At 39.6% G+C, this 23,432-nt stretch overlaps 1 long non-coding RNA gene across 3 annotated transcripts; it reads right to left on the bottom strand.

The window, feature by feature from the left end:
- Positions 1–67: 67 nt before the first annotated feature.
- LOC137249793 (uncharacterized) lies at positions 68–23,057 on the bottom strand. Of its 3 annotated transcripts, XR_010952553.1 has the most exons (5): positions 22,925–23,057; positions 21,778–22,861; positions 1,498–1,576; positions 267–398; positions 68–217 (listed from the first exon to the last, which is right to left on the bottom strand). It is a non-coding gene; the product is annotated as an uncharacterized lncRNA (long non-coding RNA). The 3 variants fall into 3 exon arrangements; XR_010952552.1 differs by lacking the exons at positions 21,778–22,861; positions 22,925–23,057 and adding an exon at positions 2,636–6,209 and having other exon boundaries at positions 1,498–2,573; XR_010952551.1 differs by lacking the exons at positions 21,778–22,861; positions 22,925–23,057 and having other exon boundaries at positions 1,498–6,209.
- Positions 23,058–23,432: the final 375 nt, after the last annotated feature.

Genomic DNA, 23,432 nt, shown 5'->3' with positions numbered 1-23,432 from the left:
TATCGTTACGATGGTAAACCAAAACCCAATTGGTTGGCTACGATACGGTTACGACCTTAGCGTCACCAATAATCGATTGCATTGATTCTCATAAGGTTGGTCGAATCAGCTGTTAAAAGGTTAGCAATACGGTTACCGATAAAGCACCAATGTCTCCAGCTTTACATTGATCTTACATTGATATTTCTTCTTTGCAGGTCGTCTTTGTATTGCATACCTGCAACAGCTTATTTATTAAAAACAACAGATTTGTCCATTACACTTACCGTCTCACCAATGGCACGCACGGTTGAGGGTGAATATGAGCCATTGTAAATTTTGGTGAATTGGATGCAATTAAATGTAATCGTTGCAAGGCTCATATGCAACTTGTAGATGCTGGTCGTCGTTTCCAATGTCTAATGTGTAAAGTAACAACAGATGGTAAAAAAAAATCTTTCACTTTTACTTGTGTTCATTGATCCATATTTTTTCTCAACAGTGTGTAACGATCCACTATAGAGGTGGGCGAATTTATAGGTGGTTCCTAGGTGACGACATGAGGAACGAATCATTAACCTATGGACAGTTTAAGGGTCGCGGCCGGCGGAATCCTCTGGTGCCTTAGCTCTTTCGGCGTGGGGTGGGTTTTGCCTTACCTTAACTGCCTTCACATAAATTTATTTTTATAGGATTCCTGACTGGAGAATAAAAATTAAAACAAACGGGGAAATTATGTATGATAACATGGGCGGAACTAAATTCCAAGAGAAAAAAAGGGGACACCCTACTGTTAATCTACTGATGGATTCAGCGAGGTCTAAGATGATATTCGACCTGCGCTTTCTATACCCGACCCAGCCATGGATCTTCTTAACAACTGCTGAAGATCCCCAAAGAATGTACAGTTCCCTACCTCCCTATGCCATCCTATGCCTCTAGGAAAACTACATTTAACACATAATTACATATATGTTATAAATTCAGTTTACATATTTATTCATTTTCAATCAGAAAAATATCTATATTTACGTTTTCTATAATATATACTACATTCTTTATTTGGACAATATGCGCCAAAGGCGTTTAGATACAATGGCACCCGTTTCGATAGGTGAGAATAATTAGTTAGCTATGTATCTAATGTAGGCAATCCAATTGTGCCTCGAATGCTAGGAGCTCAGAAAATTTAGCTAACCGCAGTTGGGTGTGATCGCCTTCAGAAGCAATTTGTAAACAAACAAGTCTATGGTTTCTTTTCCTTTTTCTTTAGCGCATTTCTAAGGGCATATTGATATTTGTTGTTGCGTTTATGGGCAAATATGGGATCACTGTTATCAAGTCGACATTGGTATGCAAAATTGGTACCAACAAATATGTAGGTATGTATGTCGTCAGAGGGAGCAGGGTTATTGCTTGCTATGTACGTACATACTAATGTCGATCTGACTGTGCTTATCAAAAAAAATTAAGAAGGTCAACAATAAGAAAATATAAAAAAAAGTACAATTGACTTACATGTGTTTATGTGTATGTCCATCGATGCCGATCCCTCGTTGAAAGGCCTTCCAGCGATGAATGTGCGGGACAGCTTGTACTGTTGTTATTATGGTGTTTTATTTTAGCGAAATTCTTGTAAGTTGGGCGTATTACTGTACCCTAACAATTAGGTGTTTTTGCTTTTCAGCTGCAAGTCTGACGTCATGGATTTTAAACAAACTGCAAACTGACATTAGCCCGTTCAAAAAAATCAATGTTTTTTTTTTGTTGAAAATTTTCCCTCTGCTAACTGATCACACTAGCACAACCACGACTCCTATACGTTTTCTCTTCCTTTTTTTTTGTTTCTAGACAAGCTTTACAAGTTTTAATTATCATATATCTATTCTAGGTTTTGTAATTTTGAATTTAATTGCTACTTTAAATAGTCAATTTCAACACTTTTCTAATTACGTTAAAGAGACCACGATTGTTGACTTAAGGTTTAATTACGAATGTTTAAAAATTCTAAATTCATTAGCGAAAACCAAAAATAGGTTATTTCAATTACGTAGATTTTACTAACTTCACCTATAATTATTTTCACATATACATTATTATGGGCTATTTCCCTCGTGGGTTATGCCATCTGCACAAACACTTATAATGACATAGGCAATTGCCTCTTTCCTGCTTTATGGACTTTTGTCCTCTTTTTGTGGGCTGTTAAATTTCCGCGATGATCAAGATGCGCGCCTGGTATGCGCGGTCGTGGCGCGTTGCAAGTTTTTGTTAGCGAAGGTGGCTCCTTGGAAGCTAAAGCAACCGAATGGGAGTCATTCCGCCAAGCGGACTTATATTTCGGTCTTCCACGGTAGTTTATGTTTATCCACGGAACTGTCCACCTCCACACTAGTGCGCCAACGTTCCAACTGAGCCGATGCAGACGCTGGCAACCAGAGCTGGAGGTGGATGGGAATCTGGAGATCGTGCTTCGCACGTATATGGTGTTCTTGGCACTGGCCACTCTCTAAGCTATTAGGCGTGGCCGTGTAAAGGACGCGGGTGAAGAAGGCCAATCACTTGGTACTTTGACCTACGGTTTTGACACAGACCTAAATAACACAAATTCGAATAAAAAAAACCACTTCACTTTTTAATAAATTTAAAAACTTACCCTCCAGAATAGAATTCGGAAATTTTTTTCCGCTGGTGATCCGCTGCTATTTATTTCACCCCTTCGGTGACTCGCTTGTACACAGGAGGTAGAGATGTCCAAAAAAAGAGGCTAACTGTAGGCACATGGGCCCTTTTATACCTTTCAGAGGCCGGAAGTTAAGCTTCTCATTGTGACAGAGGCGATCTATCACGATATGGAAGATGTAAACAAATTTTTAGCTTTTTGTATACTAACTTTTTATTAGGCGCAAGACAACAGCGCCATCAACGGGTCGAACTTTGATTCTGTTATCGCATGCGATAATTTTTTCCAAAATATGAGTAATACTAGCACGCTGGCTTATTCTCCACCGACCATTACAAAACCCAATAATACGACCCTGGTAGGACGGAGTATTAGGGGGAACTAGCTTCTAATATCCTTGGCGTGATACGTGCCTACCTCTTTTCCCTGCAAGTCCTCGAGCTGGTAATAAGAATTTCCAAGCTTCTTACGAATCCTACATTTTATAAATTGTGGGCCTAATTTCGCATTGTACTGATCAGAAAACTTACTCAGGGAAAAGTTACGGCGGTAAACTTCTTGACCTTCTTTAAAAGACACTGGTTTGGAACGCAAATTATATTGCTTGGCGTTCCTATCGTATGCCTTGCGTATGTTAGCTTGGATGTCTTTCCTCAACAACGCCAAGTTATCTGTCCGTTCGAGAGGTAAAATTGGCTCCTCAAGAAGGGATAAGTCTTTTTAACAATTTATAGTCGGATCCATGTGTGATCATATCCAGCCCAAACAATGCTCTATAAGGGGAACATCCTAGAGACTGATGCAGGGCGGATCTCAAGGAACAAGATATGCTGGACAGATGCACGTCCCATTGCGTTTGATCGTTATTTAGGTACGAGCGAATCGCTGTTAACAACGACCGATTAACGCGCTCAGCCGCATTACTCTGCGGTGAGTATAGCGCCGTGTACATGTGACGGATACCCAATTCCGTGAGAAACGCCTTGAATTCTTTAGCTTTAAATTGGGTCCCATTATCGCTTACAATAGTTTCGGAAACCCCAAAACTATGAAAAATATTTTCCAGCAGAAATTTTTGTATTGCCGCTGACGTGAATTTCTTCAACGGTTGAAGCCAGTGGTACTTGCTAAAATGATCAAGAACAATCAGTAGTCCTATGTTGCCATTTTTGCTTCGCGGGTATGGTCCCAGCAAATCAATATATAGCCTTTGAAAAGGTCGGTCAGTAGGACTATGAGCAGACCCATACAGACCCCACACTGCCGAATGTATTCGCGTACATCTTTAGCAAGACCAGGCCAAAAAAGATAACGGCGCAATTTTTCTATCGTTTTTTGTACACCCGCGTGAGATGACGTAAGGCTGTCATGGGCTTGTTTTAAGGCATCGTTACGTAGCCTTTCTGGAACCCATACCTTCCAAGGGGATTTGTCTTCTAGCGCATCTACCATGGCTGGTTCTGTTCTAATATACACTATTCTATTGACGATTTTTATATCGGGAAATTTCTCCGCATTTCCAGCAATTTTGTTCTTCAGAGCTACATAAGCATTATCATGAAATGCCTCGGAATCAATATTTATAACCGGGTTCATATCCAATGCTAATATTTCATTTTCACACAGCCGTGACAAAGCATCGGGCACGATATGATCCTTACCGTTTCGATGAGATATGGAAAATTTAAATTGCTGCAAGCGAAATATCCAGCGAGCAAGTCTACCGGAGACATTTTGCTGTCGCATCAACCACAGAAGGCTCGAATGGTCCGTGACTACTTCGAACTCTTGGAGCTCTAAGTAGCAACGGAATTTTTCTATGGCCAGTATTACGGCCAAGCATGTTACGGTCTGCTGCTGCGGTCTACGGCCATGATCCCCTTGGGAGCGTGTTCACGCGAACACACCTAGCGATGTGGTGAAAGTCGCGATAAAAGAAAAATATCGAAAAGAAGGGAACACACAGACCTGCCATCACGAGCACAAGAAAATGGATGGAGTTTTTTTTTTGCCAGCAGATAGGCACGAGGAAAAAGAAAAAGGAAGAAAAATTTGCTTCTTTTAGCACGAGGTTCCGGCCATGAAAGTTCAGCTAGATTAGAGCGAAAAGAAAAAAGAAAAATCTCCCAAAATTGGACAACAATAAGCGATTGTTTTCCCGCTATTTGTATTGCACATAATACACTACGATTATTATAAAAAAATTTTGTAGAACAGCGACAAGAAAGTCGCTTATCAATTAAGTTCATACGCTGATGGCCGAAAATGAAATTTTAACGAAAAGCACAAACAAAAAAATGCTGCTAATTTATGTGTGACTGAATCTAACAACACTCAATTGTGTGGAGAAAATTTAAAAAGGTTACAGCACTTTTCTTTGACTGGGGTAATACATCGATTCCCACACGCTCGGGTGAATTGTTGAAAGCAGTGGAAAAGATCAGTCTCCGGTAACAATATCATATTATCGCCACCAAGCATAACACACCCATATATGAAGCAAATAACATAAGGACAATTGAGAGACGGCGGCAGCACGCGGCAGCGTAACCCAACGAACGTCAAAATTAGCACCAAGTCATCAAGTTCGTGAAGGTCATCACGAAGTCTATTGCCACCAGGTTCACTCGATCACCTCGGGCCAGAGCGCAACAACCACCAACAGTACCAACACCAACTACAACAACAACGTTTGAAACTGGGTGAGTCCGTTCCAACTCGGTGAAATTATATTATGTATTTATATGAAGTGATAAAATTCGTCACTTACAGATTATCGTTTCAAATTTTTGTAATTCATTCCAAGCACGCTTAATGAACCTAAAGACCCCTTTCTGTAACTCGATTCGAACATACGGTATATGAATTCGGACACTTTGGTGCTCTTAACTCTGTTGACCCGTCGGATAAGTGCAATGTAAAACCCGTTCTGTAATCTTGCGAGTAAGAAACATTGTTCTGTAAAGCTTGTGAAAGGTCAACACAGCCAAGAAATAGAAAACCTAAATTATAAAAGTTTGAGTTCTGCAAATAATTTTATTCCAGTCAAGTTACAGAATAGTGTCACTAGTACATATAGTACCTTACATTTTTGAATGTGTCACTCGGAACCATATTTTTTTTTTATATACATACATGCGAAAGCCATGCGGATGGGTAATGCATTACACATTAGCGACATATGCCTTTCCGCGAGAAATTAGAATCTAGTCGCAACAAGAAATAGAGGATCTACGTCTTGGTGATCAGGAACAAATAAACTCTTTCTATAATTTTTTTTGAAATATTTTTTTTTACTGCTCCACTATGCTGTTGCGACTGAAACGTCACCTGAAAGTTCATAAATAATTTTTCTCTATATGATCACACGGCACAAGTTAGTATGTGTCAACGAAGACTAAAGCTATAAAAGCTTATTAAATTGTTACGAGGGTTTTGCCGACCATATCCATTGGTGTGGCAATCAAATTTCCATAGACTCGAGATAAGACAAATGAAATGAATTTAATACAATTGAACTTGCTGATATGAGAAAAGTATAATTAACGTAATTGGATACAATTGAATGCAATTATCATAAATTGGAACTTAGAAAAAAAAAATAAAAATTTTTACTAAATACAATCCAAAAGTAAATTTGAAGTTTGGAAAACTATAATTTAAAATAGATGTGAAATAAGAAAATCTAATTAAATCCTAACAAAAGGAACATTCTAAGTTAGAAATAAGAAAATGTAAATGTTAAGAAGTCTGCAAACTCTGTAAGGCGGTCTACGATTTACTATAGGAATTTTGAGCCAAATAACTACATTTTTCTTAAGGTATTTTTTTTACTCCAGTGTGCTTCGCTTGGTTTCCACGTTATTTGCTATGTACAAGCATACCTATGAAATTAAAATCTATTCAGCAGTATGGAAATAGATTCGAAAGAGCATTTAGATGAATTCCACATTATTTTCAGCAAATGACCTGTAAACCAGAGCAACAACCGCAACAATGTTATCAAACTTAGTTATAATAAGAAGGAATACAACTTCCTGTATAATTTTTTTTTACAACAAAAAAAAAAATGTTATATGTACATACAGCTGCGAACAAAAGAATAGCAGTCGAAGATATCAAACACCTTTTATTAGTAAAAGAAGGATCATTTATTTGATAAGCTGCAATAAACTTGCAACCAAACTTATTTTAGAACCATCTAAAAACGTTTAAAGCCCCTAAAAGGAATTATTGCTTTGGCTTTACAAAGTAATATTTACTATTCATGTTTCTTAATACCGGGATCGTAATGAATTATGTCAATTAGATACTTATGTACAATTTCTTTGTTCGAAATTATTTCTTTTACTTCTTAAACAAGCATTTTATTCACCGTTTCCTCTGTAACTTAATGCGTACAACTTATTTTGAAGAAAGCAAGTTTAGATAAAACTCAGGATTGATTAGTATATACATCTACATATTAATTTTTTTTTAAATGATGGATTATAAATAAAAATTGTAATTAAAAATGGGAATGTTGGCATCTTCATTCTTTTAGAAGGCACGTAGGGTATACAGGTAAGGGGCCACCGAAATTTAGGTGCGTCGGTGGCCATGGATTTTGAGGGTGGGTATAGGCACCGGGCGTCGCAACACCACCCGCGGCGCCCCCTCTGTATATTCGGCCCTTTTATCTTTCAGCTTTTTGTATATTATTTTTATTTTTCAGCGTTTTTTTTCCGAGTTTGATTTTAACGGTTAGTAACCGGTCATCTCCGGTTCGGTAATTTTTTTTTGCGTCAATTTCTTTTTTTTGCGGTTATTTTTTTTTATTTTTTTTGAATTTTTAAATTTTGAATGTCAACGGTCTGTCCGTGACATCCGGTTCAGCCGGATGTTGTTTTATTTTGAATTTCAAGCGTTTTGAGTCGGTCTCTGCGCTTCTGTCAGGTTTTTTTGAATTTGACAGCTGTTGCTTTTGAACAGGCATGATATGACCATTTTCTCTGTTTATGGCGCAGGAACAGTAAGGTTGGCAAGGACCCGCCCCAGCCGACAATGACTAGCCACTGTGCACCACAACATCATGCCGACCGCCTTCCTTACTGCTTCCATCGTAAATGCGATTCCATAACAGATGGCGCCCAACGTGGTTCCTGAGGCGCAGGGTGCGAGGGTCACTCCTGGTCAACTTGTGAAGTTGACCATCCCACCAGTCCGGGGTGAGCAGCCGCAGGAGCAGCCACCTGCGTTGCGGTGGGATGGTTCGACGGATCAGGGTGTCCGGAGTGATCATCGTCTCCGGTAGCTGAGGGACCCACGTGACTTAACGTCAGTTATCGGGGTTTTGTATTCACCCGTTGAGGCAGTGCTGCGCGCACTTTATTTTTTTTGTAAGTGGGTTTTTTTTATATTTCCCGGAATGTTGTCCGTTAGTCGGCTAAGGAATAATTTTGTCCGCTAATTGGGTTTTTTTTTAAGTAAAATTTTTTTTATTCTTTTAGTTTTCTTATGCCGAATTTGTGTTGTCTGGTGTGAGTGTGTGAGCGAATGGTAGGACCCCAGCTCAGCCCACGTCTCAGGTGGTACCACCGAATACCATCTGGATTGTGACGGGTTGAGCTGGGATCCCAAGCGGCACCCTTACCTGTCCAACCAGTCTGAGGAGCGGGCATTGAAGCCGCTCCACCCATAGCGGTGGAGGCAGGAGGGGTGTCCAGGGTGAATGACGGGAGGCCTCAACACCCCCAGCCAGTCCCACTAGCGCGTCCTTGGAGACCGCCTCTGCGTTGCGGCTGGGTGGGTTGGGACCAACCTAAGTGTGTAGGAAATTGACCCTAGTGGCCCCAACCAGTCCCAGAGGTAGGTCCTTAAGACCCCCTTATGCGTTGCGGTTGGGAGCACTAGGGACAAGAATGATTGAGTTTGTGTTATTTTTTTTTTCTTCTTTTTTTTTGTAGCCCGAGTGCCTTCGGGGAATGGGATGTCAGCGTTCCCATTGACTACCCAAATATTTTTTTTGGCCTTCTGTGGGGGCGATAACCACTAGCCTTTCGGAGTTTGGACGAGTTCTCCGTATCAAAATGTCTACACCTTTTTTTTGTTTTGGCCTTCTGTGGGGGCGATAACCACTAGCCTTTCGGAGTTTGGACGAGTTCTCCATATCAAAATGTCTATACTTTTTTTTGTCTTGCCTTTTGTGGGGGCGATAACCACTAAAACCTTTCGGAGTTTTGACGAGTTCTCCATAACAAATGTCTAATTGCCGCAAAGCCCTTTTAAACTAGGAAACAGAATTAATTCCCAAACTTGACTTAACTTTTTTTGATGGACCTATGTTGCCCGGCTAGCTTCGTAGTAGGACTTTGAGACTCTTATCTCAGGGGTGAGTCGTGCCCCACGTTGATTGACATTGGAGGCCCCTGGCAGTGGCTTCCCACAGCGGATCCGGTTTCCTGTTCGCTCCATCGTCGGGCCTTCTAAGCGAAGCAGGTTTGTTACGGTCTGCTGCTGCGGTCTACGGCCATGATCCCCTTGGGAGCGTGTTCACGCGAACACACCTAGCGATGTGGTGAAAGTCGCGATAAAAGAAAAATATCGAAAAGAAGGGAACACACAGACCTGCCATCACGAGCACAAGAAAATGGATGGAGTTTTTTTTTTGCCAGCAGATAGGCACGAGGAAAAAGAAAAAGGAAGAAAAATTTGCTTCTTTTAGCACGAGGTTCCGGCCATGAAAGTTCAGCTAGATTAGAGCGAAAAGAAAAAAGAAAAATCTCCCAAAATTGGACAACAATAAGCGATTGTTTTCCCGCTATTTGTATTGCACATAATACACTACGATTATTATAAAAAAATTTTGTAGAACAGCGACAAGAAAGTCGCTTATCAATTAAGTTCATACGCTGATGGCCGAAAATGAAATTTTAACGAAAAGCACAAACAAAAAAATGCTGCTAATTTATGTGTGACTGAATCTAACAACACTCAATTGTGTGGAGAAAATTTAAAAAGGTTACAGCACTTTTCTTTGACTGGGGTAATACATCGATTCCCACACGCTCGGGTGAATTGTTGAAAGCAGTGGAAAAGATCAGTCTCCGGTAACAATATCATATTATCGCCACCAAGCATAACACACCCATATATGAAGCAAATAACATAAGGACAATTGAGAGACGGCGGCAGCACGCGGCAGCGTAACCCAACGAACGTCAAAATTAGCACCAAGTCATCAAGTTCGTGAAGGTCATCACGAAGTCTATTGCCACCAGGTTCACTCGATCACCTCGGGCCAGAGCGCAACAACCACCAACAGTACCAACACCAACTACAACAACAACGTTTGAAACTGGGTGAGTCCGTTCCAACTCGGTGAAATTATATTATGTATTTATATGAAGTGATAAAATTCGTCACTTACAGATTATCGTTTCAAATTTTTGTAATTCATTCCAAGCACGCTTAATGAACCTAAAGACCCCTTTCTGTAACTCGATTCGAACATACGGTATATGAATTCGGACACTTTGGTGCTCTTAACTCTGTTGACCCGTCGGATAAGTGCAATGTAAAACCCGTTCTGTAATCTTGCGAGTAAGAAACATTGTTCTGTAAAGCTTGTGAAAGGTCAACACAGCCAAGAAATAGAAAACCTAAATTATAAAAGTTTGAGTTCTGCAAATAATTTTATTCCAGTCAAGTTACAGAATAGTGTCACTAGTACATATAGTACCTTACATTTTTGAATGTGTCACTCGGAACCATATTTTTTTTTTATATACATACATGCGAAAGCCATGCGGATGGGTAATGCATTACACATTAGCGACATATGCCTTTCCGCGAGAAATTAGAATCTAGTCGCAACAAGAAATAGAGGATCTACGTCTTGGTGATCAGGAACAAATAAACTCTTTCTATAATTTTTTTTGAAATATTTTTTTTTACTGCTCCACTATGCTGTTGCGACTGAAACGTCACCTGAAAGTTCATAAATAATTTTTCTCTATATGATCACACGGCACAAGTTAGTATGTGTCAACGAAGACTAAAGCTATAAAAGCTTATTAAATTGTTACGAGGGTTTTGCCGACCATATCCATTGGTGTGGCAATCAAATTTCCATAGACTCGAGATAAGACAAATGAAATGAATTTAATACAATTGAACTTGCTGATATGAGAAAAGTATAATTAACGTAATTGGATACAATCGAATGCAATTATCATAAATTGGAACTTAGAAAAAAAAAATAAAAATTTTTACTAAATACAATCCAAAAGTAAATTTGAAGTTTGGAAAACTATAATTTAAAATAGATGTGAAATAAGAAAATCTAATTAAATCCTAACAAAAGGAACATTCTAAGTTAGAAATAAGAAAATGTAAATGTTAAGAAGTCTGCAAACTCTGTAAGGCGGTCTACGATTTACTATAGGAATTTTGAGCCAAATAACTACATTTTTCTTAAGGTATTTTTTTTACTCCAGTGTGCTTCGCTTGGTTTCCACGTTATTTGCTATGTACAAGCATACCTATGAAATTAAAATCTATTCAGCAGTATGGAAATAGATTCGAAAGAGCATTTAGATGAATTCCACATTATTTTCAGCAAATGACCTGTAAACCAGAGCAACAACCGCAACAATGTTATCAAACTTAGTTATAATAAGAAGGAATACAACTTCCTGTATAATTTTTTTTTACAACAAAAAAAAAAATGTTATATGTACATACAGCTGCGAACAAAAGAATAGCAGTCGAAGATATCAAACACCTTTTATTAGTAAAAGAAGGATCATTTATTTGATAAGCTGCAATAAACTTGCAACCAAACTTATTTTAGAACCATCTAAAAACGTTTAAAGCCCCTAAAAGGAATTATTGCTTTGGCTTTACAAAGTAATATTTACTATTCATGTTTCTTAATACCGGGATCGTAATGAATTATGTCAATTAGATACTTATGTACAATTTCTTTGTTCGAAATTATTTCTTTTACTTCTTAAACAAGCATTTTATTCACCGTTTCCTCTGTAACTTAATGCGTACAACTTATTTTGAAGAAAGCAAGTTTAGATAAAACTCAGGATTGATTAGTATATACATCTACATATTAATTTTTTTTTAAATGATGGATTATAAATAAAAATTGTAATTAAAAATGGGAATGTTGGCATCTTCATTCTTTTAGAAGGCACGTAGGGTATACAGGTAAGGGGCCACCGAAATTTAGGTGCGTCGGTGGCCATGGATTTTGAGGGTGGGTATAGGCACCGGGCGTCGCAACACCACCCGCGGCGCCCCCTCTGTATATTCGGCCCTTTTATCTTTCAGCTTTTTGTATATTATTTTTATTTTTCAGCGTTTTTTTTCCGAGTTTGATTTTAACGGTTAGTAACCGGTCATCTCCGGTTCGGTAATTTTTTTTTGCGTCAATTTCTTTTTTTTGCGGTTATTTTTTTTTATTTTTTTTGAATTTTTAAATTTGTAATGTCAACGGTCTGTCCGTGACATCCGGTTCAGCCGGATGTTGTTTTATTTTGAATTTCAAGCGTTTTGAGTCGGTCTCTGCGCTTCTGTCAGGTTTTTTTGAATTTGACAGCTGTTGCTTTTGAACAGGCATGATATGACCATTTTCTCTGTTTATGGCGCAGGAACAGTAAGGTTGGCAAGGACCCGCCCCAGCCGACAATGACTAGCCACTGTGCACCACAACATCATGCCGACCGCCTTCCTTACTGCTTCCATCGTAAATGCGATTCCATAACAGATGGCGCCCAACGTGGTTCCTGAGGCGCCGGGTGCGAGGGTCACTCCTGGTCAACTTGTGAAGTTGACCATCCCACCAGTCCGGGGTGAGCAGCCGCAGGAGCAGCCACCTGCGTTGCGGTGGGATGGTTCGACGGATCAGGGTGTCCGGAGTGATCATCGTCTCCGGTAGCTGAGGGATCCACGTGACTTAACGTCAGTTATCGGGGTTTTGTATTCACCCGTTGAGGCAGTGCTGCGCGCACTTTATTTTTTTTGTAAGTGGGTTTTTTTTATATTTCCCGGAATGTTGTCCGTTAGTCGGCTAAGGAATAATTTTGTCCGCTAATTGGGTTTTTTTTTAAGTAAAATTTTTTTTATTCTTTTAGTTTTCTTATGCCGAATTTGTGTTGTCTGGTGTGAGTGTGTGAGCGAATGGTAGGACCCCAGCTCAGCCCACGTCTCAGGTGGTACCACCGAATACCATCTGGATTGTGACGGGTTGAGCTGGGATCCCAAGTGGCACCCTTACCTGTCCAACCAGTCTGAGGAGCGGGCATTGAAGCCGCTCCACCCATAGCGGTGGAGGCAGGAGGGGTGTCCAGGGTGAATGACGGGAGGCCTCAACACCCCCAGCCAGTCCCACTAGCGCGTCCTTGGAGACCGCCTCTGCGTTGCGGCTGGGTGGGTTGGGACCAACCTAAGTGTGTAGGAAATTGACCCTAGTGGCCCCAACCAGTCCCAGAGGTAGGTCCTTAAGACCCCCTTATGCGTTGCGGTTGGGAGCACTAGGGACAAGAATGATTGAGTTTGTGTTATTTTTTTTTTCTTCTTTTTTTTTGTAGCCCGAGTGCCTTCGGGGAATGGGATGTCAGCGTTCCCATTGACTACCCAAATATTTTTTTTGGCCTTCTGTGGGGGCGATAACCACTAGCCTTTCGGAGTTTGGACGAGTTCTCCGTATCAAAATGTCTACACCTTTTTTTTGTTTTGGCCTTCTGTGGGGGCGATAACCACTAGCCTTTTGGAGTTTGGACGAGTTCTCCATATCAAAATGTCTATACTTTTTTTTGTCTTGCCTTTTGTGGGGGCGATAACCACTAAAACCTTTCGGAGTTTTGACGAGTTCTCCATAACAAATGTCTAATTGCCGCAAAGCCCTTTTAAACTAGGAAACAGAATTAATTCCCAAACTTGACTTAACTTTTTTTGATGGACCTATGTTGCCCGGCTAGCTTCGTAGTAGGACTTTGAGACTCTTATCTCAGGGGTGAGTCGTGCCCCACGTTGATTGACATTGGAGGCCCCTGGCAGTGGCTTCCCACAGCGGATCCGGTTTCCTGTTCGCTCCATCGTCGGGCCTTCTAAGCGAAGCAGGTTTGTTACGGTCTGCTGCTGCGGTCTACGGCCATGATCCCCTTGGGAGCGTGTTCACGCGAACACACCTAGCGATGTGGTGAAAGTCGCGATAAAAGAAAAATATCGAAAAGAAGGGAACACACAGACCTGCCATCACGAGCACAAGAAAATGGATGGAGTTTTTTTTTTGCCAGCAGATAGGCACGAGGAAAAAGAAAAAGGAAGAAAAATTTGCTTCTTTTAGCACGAGGTTCCGGCCATGAAAGTTCAGCTAGATTAGAGCGAAAAGAAAAAAGAAAAATCTCCCAAAATTGGACAACAATAAGCGATTGTTTTCCCGCTATTTGTATTGCACATAATACACTACGATTATTATAAAAAAATTTTGTAGAACAGCGACAAGAAAGTCGCTTATCAATTAAGTTCATACGCTGATGGCCGAAAATGAAATTTTAACGAAAAGCACAAACAAAAAAATGCTGCTAATTTATGTGTGACTGAATCTAACAACACTCAATTGTGTGGAGAAAATTTAAAAAGGTTACAGCACTTTTCTTTGACTGGGGTAATACATCGATTCCCACACGCTCGGGTGAATTGTTGAAAGCAGTGGAAAAGATCAGTCTCCGGTAACAATATCATATTATCGCCACCAAGCATAACACACCCATATATGAAGCAAATAACATAAGGACAATTGAGAGACGGCGGCAGCACGCGGCAGCGTAACCCAACGAACGTCAAAATTAGCACCAAGTCATCAAGTTCGTGAAGGTCATCACGAAGTCTATTGCCACCAGGTTCACTCGATCACCTCGGGCCAGAGCGCAACAACCACCAACAGTACCAACACCAACTACAACAACAACGTTTGAAACTGGGTGAGTCCGTTCCAACTCGGTGAAATTATATTATGTATTTATATGAAGTGATAAAATTCGTCACTTACAGATTATCGTTTCAAATTTTTGTAATTCATTCCAAGCACGCTTAATGAACCTAAAGACCCCTTTCTGTAACTCGATTCGAACATACGGTATATGAATTCGGACACTTTGGTGCTCTTAACTCTGTTGACCCGTCGGATAAGTGCAATGTAAAACCCGTTCTGTAATCTTGCGAGTAAGAAACATTGTTCTGTAAAGCTTGTGAAAGGTCAACACAGCCAAGAAATAGAAAACCTAAATTATAAAAGTTTGAGTTCTGCAAATAATTTTATTCCAGTCAAGTTACAGAATAGTGTCACTAGTACATATAGTACCTTACATTTTTGAATGTGTCACTCGGAACCATATTTTTTTTTATATACATACATGCGAAAGCCATGCGGATGGGTAATGCATTACACATTAGCGACATATGCCTTTCCGCGAGAAATTAGAATCTAGTCGCAACAAGAAATAGAGGATCTACGTCTTGGTGATCAGGAACAAATAAACTCTTTCTATAATTTTTTTTGAAATATTTTTTTTTACTGCTCCACTATGCTGTTGCGACTGAAACGTCACCTGAAAGTTCATAAATAATTTTTCTCTATATGTTCACACGGCACAAGTTAGTATGTGTCAACGAAGACTAAAGCTATAAAAGCTTATTAAATTGTTACGAGGGTTTTGCCGACCATATCCATTGGTGTGGCAATCAAATTTCCATAGACTCGAGATAAGACAAATGAAATGAATTTAATACAATTGAACTTGCTGATATGAGAAAAGTATAATTAACGTAATTGGATACAATCGAATGCAATTATCATAAATTGGAACTTAGAAAAAAAAAAATAAAAATTTTTACTAAATACAATCCAAAAGTAAATTTGAAGTTTGGAAAACTATAATTTAAAATAGATGTGAAATAAGAAAATCTAATTAAATCCTAACAAAAGGAACATTCTAAGTTAGAAATAAGAAAATGTAAATGTTAAGAAGTCTGCAAACTCTGTAAGGCGGTCTACGATTTACTATAGGAATTTTGAGCCAAATAACTACATTTTTCTTAAGGTATTTTTTTTACTCCAGTGTGCTTCGCTTGGTTTCCACGTTATTTGCTATGTACAAGCATACCTATGAAATTAAAATCTATTCAGCAGTATGGAAATAGATTCGAAAGAGCATTTAGATGAATTCCACATTATTTTCAGCAAATGACCTGTAAACCAGAGCAACAACCGCAACAATGTTATCAAACTTAGTTATAATAAGAAGGAATACAACTTCCTGTATAATTTTTTTTTACAACAAAAAAAAAAATGTTATATGTACATACAGCTGCGAACAAAAGAATAGCAGTCGAAGATATCAAACACCTTTTATTAGTAAAAGAAGGATCATTTATTTGAAAAGCTGCAATAAACTTGCAACCAAACTTATTTTAGAACCATCTAAAAACGTTTAAAGCCCCTAAAAGGAATTATTGCTTTGGCTTTACAAAGTAATATTTACTATTCATGTTTCTTAATACCGGGATCGTAATGAATTATGTCAATTAGATACTTATGTACAATTTCTTTGTTCGAAATTATTTCTTTTACTTCTTAAACAAGCATTTTATTCACCGTTTCCTCTGTAACTTAATGCGTACAACTTATTTTGAAGAAAGCAAGTTTAGATAAAACTCAGGATTGATTAGTATATACATCTACATATTAATTTTTTTTTAAATGATGGATTATAAATAAAAATTGTAATTAAAAATGGGAATGTTGGCATCTTCATTCTTTTAGAAGGCACGTAGGGTATACAGGTAAGGGGCCACCGAAATTTAGGTGCGTCGGTGGCCATGGATTTTGAGGGTGGGTATAGGCACCGGGCGTCGCAACACCACCCGCGGCGCCCCCTCTGTATATTCGGCCCTTTTATCTTTCAGCTTTTTGTATATTATTTTTATTTTTCAGCGTTTTTTTTCCGAGTTTGATTTTAACGGTTAGTAACCGGTCATCTCCGGTTCGGTAATTTTTTTTTGCGTCAATTTCTTTTTTTTGCGGTTATTTTTTTTTATTTTTTTTGAATTTTTAAATTTTGAATGTCAACGGTCTGTCCGTGACATCCGGTTCAGCCGGATGTTGTTTTATTTTGAATTTCAAGCGTTTTGAGTCGGTCTCTGCGCTTCTGTCAGGTTTTTTTGAATTTGACAGCTGTTGCTTTTGAACAGGCATGATATGACCATTTTCTCTGTTTATGGCGCAGGAACAGTAAGGTTGGCAAGGACCCGCCCCAGCCGACAATGACTAGCCACTGTGCACCACAACATCATGCCGACCGCCTTCCTTACTGCTTCCATCGTAAATGCGATTCCATAACAAGCATTCACGCTCGGTGACGCTGTAGTTACGTTGAGATCGGGTCAATTTCTTGGACATGAACGCTATCGGGTTTTCTTCTTTTTCTTCGGACAATTGGACTAAGACTGCACCAATACCGAAGTCACTGGCATCGCAATGCAAATAAAATTTCTTCTCAAAGTCTGGGTTTGTTGAGACTGGGGCAGTTGTCAAAATTTGCTTCAGTTGGTCCATCGCCTGTTGGGCTTCCGACGTCCAACAGAACTTCTTCTTGGTCGACAAGGTTTCAGTTATAGGATACGTGAGGTCAGCGTAGTTGTGAGTGAACCGACGGTACCATCCACAAACCCCAAGGAAGCCTCGAACTTGCTTCAAGTTTCTAGGTGTGGGCCAGTTTACAATACAAGATACTTTATCGGGGTCAGTACTAATACCCCCACTACCAATGATATAACCTAGGTAGTTGATGCTTGTGACAAAGAATTGGCTTTTAGCTATGTTAGGAGTCAAATTTGCTTTGCGAAATTGTTCTGCCAAGCGAACTAGTACCGTAATGTGTGACGAAAAGTCTTCCGATACAATGCATTAGTCGTCGAGGTAACCAAAAACGCAATGTCGAAGATCTGGTGGAATTATTTCATCCATGAGACGACACATTGTAGACGGAGCATTGCATAAGCCGAACGGCGTGACCTTAAACTGGTAAAGCGGTCGCCCTGGGACTGTAAACGCAGTCAACGGTTTTGACTCAGGACTAAGCTCAATTTGCCAATATGCATCTTTTAGGTCAAGTTTTGTAATTATATTAGCTTTCATGTCATGTTGTAATTATATTACCTGTCATGCCCTAAAATAAGTTTCTGTTTTATGGACGGTATAACGTAAAGTTTCATTGGTATCTTGACATACTTATAGGTCATAATTACATTAAGTACACCTATAATTTGCTGTTTCTCACCATCGGCAGTTTTCGCTTCCGATTTTATAGGCCTGAATTCGGGGATATTTGAAAAATCTACTTTCGCAAGGTTTGAACCGATGCAGCTTATATTTGCTCCAGTGTCTAAAAGACCAAGTTCTTTATATTTTAAAAACGAAACTTCTGCATAACTTCGCATATCCTGCTGATTGCTGAAAATGGTCGAAACTAATAATTTTTGGTCTTTCTTAACGTTTTCAAAAAACCTCCGTAAGCGCAACGTACGCTTACTTGCATTAGGGGAGATGTCATTAAACAGACGATTCTTAACTTCTAAATAATTGTTAAGCCTCTCTTCATACGATCGTCGATGAAGAGGAACTGGATCTACGAAAGATTTTTTGAAATTATTTTCTTCCGCCAGAATTGGCTTATTTACGCTCTCGGGCCCATCCGGCTGGTATTGGATGTACCCGCTTGTCGGTTTTCCGACGCCTTTCGAAGACAAGATGGACACTGGGGCTTGTAGACATTAGGAGTGCCACAACCGTAGCAAAAAATGCGGCGTTCCGCCAAACAATCTTCCCAAATGTGTCCTAACTCTGCGCAATTCCAGCATTTGACCTTTGAATGGTTACTGCGAATTGCGGCTAATTCTCCTTCAATCGTTACGTCTTCTTTTAACTCCGAACAAGCTTCCTCAACGGCATGAATTTGACGACGAGTAACAAGGGGTTTTTGTTTGATTACACTGTCGGCACGACAGCTGAGATCCTTTGTTAAGTTTTCGCTCATTTGCACCAAACGACGTAGGTGTCCAACGGAGTGTACCGGCTGGTACAATAACTTTTCCCGAGTTTCAGGGAGTAAATTATTTTTCAAAATCTCCATTACCTCTTCTTCATCCATTTGAACGCTGGATTTGTCAATAAGTGCCGCCACTGCGTCATAAAAAGATGAGAATGATTCTCCAGGCTTTTGCTTACGGGACCTAATCATCTCCTTACTCATAAAAGCAGAGCGATAATCTCTATATTGTTGTCGAAGAGAAGCGCAAATATCTGACCAAACTATACGGTTCACCTGCTTATGGTACCTCCAGTACCAATCTCTGGCTTTACCAGCAAACAATATATGCATGTGCTTGCACATGGCAGTGAAGTCACTATCTAAAGTTTCGTCTGTTAGAGATTTTACTCCTAAACCTTCAGGCGATCCATCAAAGTGTAAATTCCACTTTTGCATTATGTCAGCTGTTTTTCTTATGCGTGTGGACGAATCTGTCGAAGCAGTGGTATCCCGCGAGGTTATTGGTAAAACAGGGTTATTTGATGGGCTTGAACTAGGCTGAGCATTTTGAGATAAACTAACGTTTAAACTCGTCATGACTCTAGTCACAGTTTGCTCGATCATTTCTTGAATAATTGTAAGGTCAATCCCGTTGCCTTGACGATTATTTCGGTTTCGAGACGGCCTACCTCGCCTTCTGTTACCTGCGGTAATAGGCGGGCCCTCATTTTGGTTGGTGCTATGACTAGCATCCAAGGCGGATGACGGTGCGCCACTTGCTCCAGCACCCCGCATCTCTTGTGTTTCGATAGGGTTGGAAGTTTGCGTTGGTTGCCTGAACTTAGCAAGACTTCGCGTAACAATGGTTCGATCAGTTACAGGTTCGGTGCGTTTAGACTTAGCTCCAGGGGAGCAATTGCCAACAACTATTTTAATATCAGGTTGGTTAATAATTTGGTCACACAGGTAACACTGACTATTTTCTGCCAACCAACTTTCTAAACACGGTTTATAAAAAATATGGTCGCAGACTAGTATATAACAAGGATGAGTGTTATTTATCTCCTGCTTACAAAGGGCACATACTATATTTGTAACTGGCCCTGATGGTGGACTGTGCTGTAATGGCATTATCAAAAAAATTCAAATTCTCAAAATAACTTCAATAGAAGAAACAAAATTTATTTTCCTGGCTTTGGCATAGGCTGATGACATAAAAAAGTAGGTAAAACTATCAATACGATATGATTTATAGGGTGGACTAAGTTTTTGTAATTTAATACTAAGAAAACGGATGATAAATGGGTTTACTGCCGAGCTCCGATTCAAATTATTCGGCATGGGTACACCAAAGCAGCATACGATCACGTTCCAGACAATAACTCGGCCCGAGATCTGGCAGAAACGATCTCTAACAATCCGGTGCAATACTTGGTTTCATCAAAATCTTTAGGGTATTCTAGAAAAAGTATAATGTAGGGACATTCAGTACTGGTATCTGTGCAGTGCCGAATATGCAATATTCTGGAAATGTGTACAACAGTATTTAATAGCTGACCCAAAAAATTATGATTTATCCCAAGACAAATGAGCTGTACTTGTGTGAGAACTAATCTAGGGACAGTGGATGGAAAGTACTATCTTAGCTCGGATTCGATTGAGTCCTAGATGAGCTAAACCTGCTTCTCGGCTTGGTATCCAATCAGAATAACCAGCATCGTAGGCCGCTTAACTCCCTAGACTCTGCAGTATCAGCCTCTGCGGAAGTAGACTTAAACTGATCTAACTTCGTCAGCAGGGATGATACACTTCCAAACTATATTAAAGCTTCTCAGGACAAATCAGATATGTGCGACAACTAACTATGGAAAATGTACTTGGAAAGTTTTTTCACTAGGTGGGTTTACGGAATAGGTACCCATGCGTTCCAAGCAACGCAAACGCCACAAAGCAGCGCTAATCTTGTTATCACCACACGTTAGTTTGCCCCACACGTTGGGCGCCAAAAATTTATGTAACGATCCACTATAGAGGTGGGCGAATTTATAGGTGGTTCCGAGGTGACGACATGAGGAACGAATCATTAACCTATGGACAGTTTAAGGGTCGCGGCCGGCGGAATCCTCTGGTGCCTTAGCTCTTTCGGCGTGGGGTGGGTTTTGCCTTACCTTAACTGCCTTCACATAAATTTATTTTTATAGGATTCCTGACTGGAGAATAAAAATTAAAACAAACGGGGAAATTATGTATGATAACATGGGCGGAACTAAATCCCAAGAGAAAAAAAGGGGACACCCTACGTTAATCGTACTGATGGATTCAGCGAGGTCTAAGATGATATTCGACCTGCGCTTTCTATACCCGACCCAGCCATGGATCTTCTTAACAACTACATTTGCTGAAGATCCCCAAAGAATGTACAGTTCCCTACCTCCCTATGCCATCCTATGCCTCCAGGAAAACTACATTTAACACATAATTATATGTTATAAATTCACTTTACATATTTATTCATTTTCAATCAGAAAAATATCTATATTTACGTTTTCTATAATATATACTACATTCTTTATTTGAACAATATGCGCCAAAGGCGTTTAGATACAATGGCACCCGTTTTGATAGGTGAGAATAATTAGTTAGCTATGTATCTAGTGTAGGCAATCCAATTGTGCCTAGAATGATAGGAGCTCAGAAAATTTAGCTAACCGCAGTTGGGTGTGATCGCCTTCAGAAGCAATTTGCAAACAAACAAATCTATGGTTTCTTTTCCTTTTTCTTTAGCGCATTTCTAAGGGCATATTGATAATTGTTGTTGCGTTTATGGGCAAATATGGGAGCACTGTTATCAAGTCGACATTGGTATGCAAAATTGGTACCAACAAATATGTAGGTATGTATGTCGTCAGAGGGAGCAGGGTTATTGCTTGCTATGTACGTACATACTAATGTCGATCTGACTGTGCTTATCAAAAAAAATTAAGAAGGTCGAACAATAAGAAAATATAAAAAAAAGTACAATTGACTTACATGTGTTTATGTGTATGTCCATCGATGCCGATCCCTCGTTGAAAGGCCTTCCAGCGATGAATGTGCGGGACAGCTTGTACTGTTGTTATTGTTGGTGTTTTATTTTAGCGAAATTCTTGTAAGTTGGGCGTATTACTGTACCCTAACAATTAGGTGTTTTTACTTTTCAGCTGCAAGTCTGACGTCATGGATTTTAAACAAACTACAAACTGACATTAGCCCGTTCAAAAGAATCAATTTTTTTTTTTTGTTGAAAATTTTCCCTCTGCTAACTGATCACACTAGCGCAACCACGACTGCTATACGCTTTCTCTTCCTTTTTTTTTTTTTGTTTCTAGACAAGCTTTACAAGTTTTAATTATCATATATCTATTCTAGGTTTTGTAATTTTGAATTTAATTGCTACTTTAAATAGTCAATTTCAACACTTTTCTAATTACGTTAAAGAGACGACGATTGTTGACTTAAGGTTTAATTACGAATGTTTAAAAATTCTAAATTCATTAGCGAAAACCAAAAATAGGTTATTTCAATTACGTAGATTTTACTAACTTCACCTTCTATAATTATTTTCACATATACATTATTATGGGCTATTTCCCTCGTGGGTTATGCCATCTGCACAAACACTTATAATGACATAGGCAATTGCCTCTTTCCTGCTTTATGGACTTTCGTCCTCTTTTTGTGGGCTGTTAAATTTCCGCGATGATCAAGATGCGCGCCTGGTATGCGCGTTCGTGGCGCGTTGCAAGTTTTTGTTAGCGAAGGTGGCTCCTTGGAAGCTAAAGCAACCGAATGGGAGTCATTCCGCCAAGCGGACTTATATTTCGGTCTTCAACGGTAGTTTATGTTTATCCACGGAACTGTCCACCTCCATACTAGTGCGCCAACGTTCCAACTGAGCCGATACAGACGCTGGCAACCAAAGCTGGAGGTGGATGGCAATCTGGAGATCGTGCTTCGCACGTATATGGTGTTCTTGGCACTGGCCACTCTCTAAGCTATTAGGCGTGGCCGTGTATAGGACGCGGGTGAAGAAGGCCAATCACTTGGTACTTTGACCTACGGTTTTGACACAGACCTAAATAACACAAATTCGAATAAAAAAAAACCACTTCACTTTTTAATAAATTTAAAAACCTACCTTCCAGAATAGAATTCGGAAATTTTTTTCCGCTGGTGATCTGCTGCTATTTATTTCACCCCTTCGGTGACTCGCTTGTACACAGGAGGTAGAGATGTCCAAAAAAAGAGGCTAACTGTAGGCACATGGGCCCTTTTATACCTTTCATAGGCCGGAAGTTAAGCTTCTCATTGTGACAGAGGCGATCTATCACGATATGGAAGATGTAAACAAATTTTTAGCTTTTTGTATACTAACTTTTTATTAGGCGCAAGACAACAGCGCCATCAACGGGTCGAACTTTGATTCTGTTATCGCATGCGATAATTTTTTCCAAAATATTAGTAATACTAACACGTTGGCTTATTCGCCACCGACCATTACAGTGCCAACTGCATATTTCCAACATTTGGGCCACACCGGACAGCGTGTCGATAAATATGAACGTCCTGAACTTGTATTGGGTACATGAGTATTTGTGTAAAAAATGTTTGGGTACCGATAGCTCTCAAGGTAAACCTCAACTCAT

Source organism: Eurosta solidaginis, chromosome 4 (genome assembly GCF_040869045.1).
Source record: "Eurosta solidaginis isolate ZX-2024a chromosome 4, ASM4086904v1, whole genome shotgun sequence".
Lineage (NCBI taxonomy): Eukaryota > Metazoa > Arthropoda > Insecta > Diptera > Tephritidae > Eurosta > Eurosta solidaginis.
Note: the sequence above shows the minus strand (reverse complement) of the source record. Positions and strands in the feature narration are given on the sequence as shown.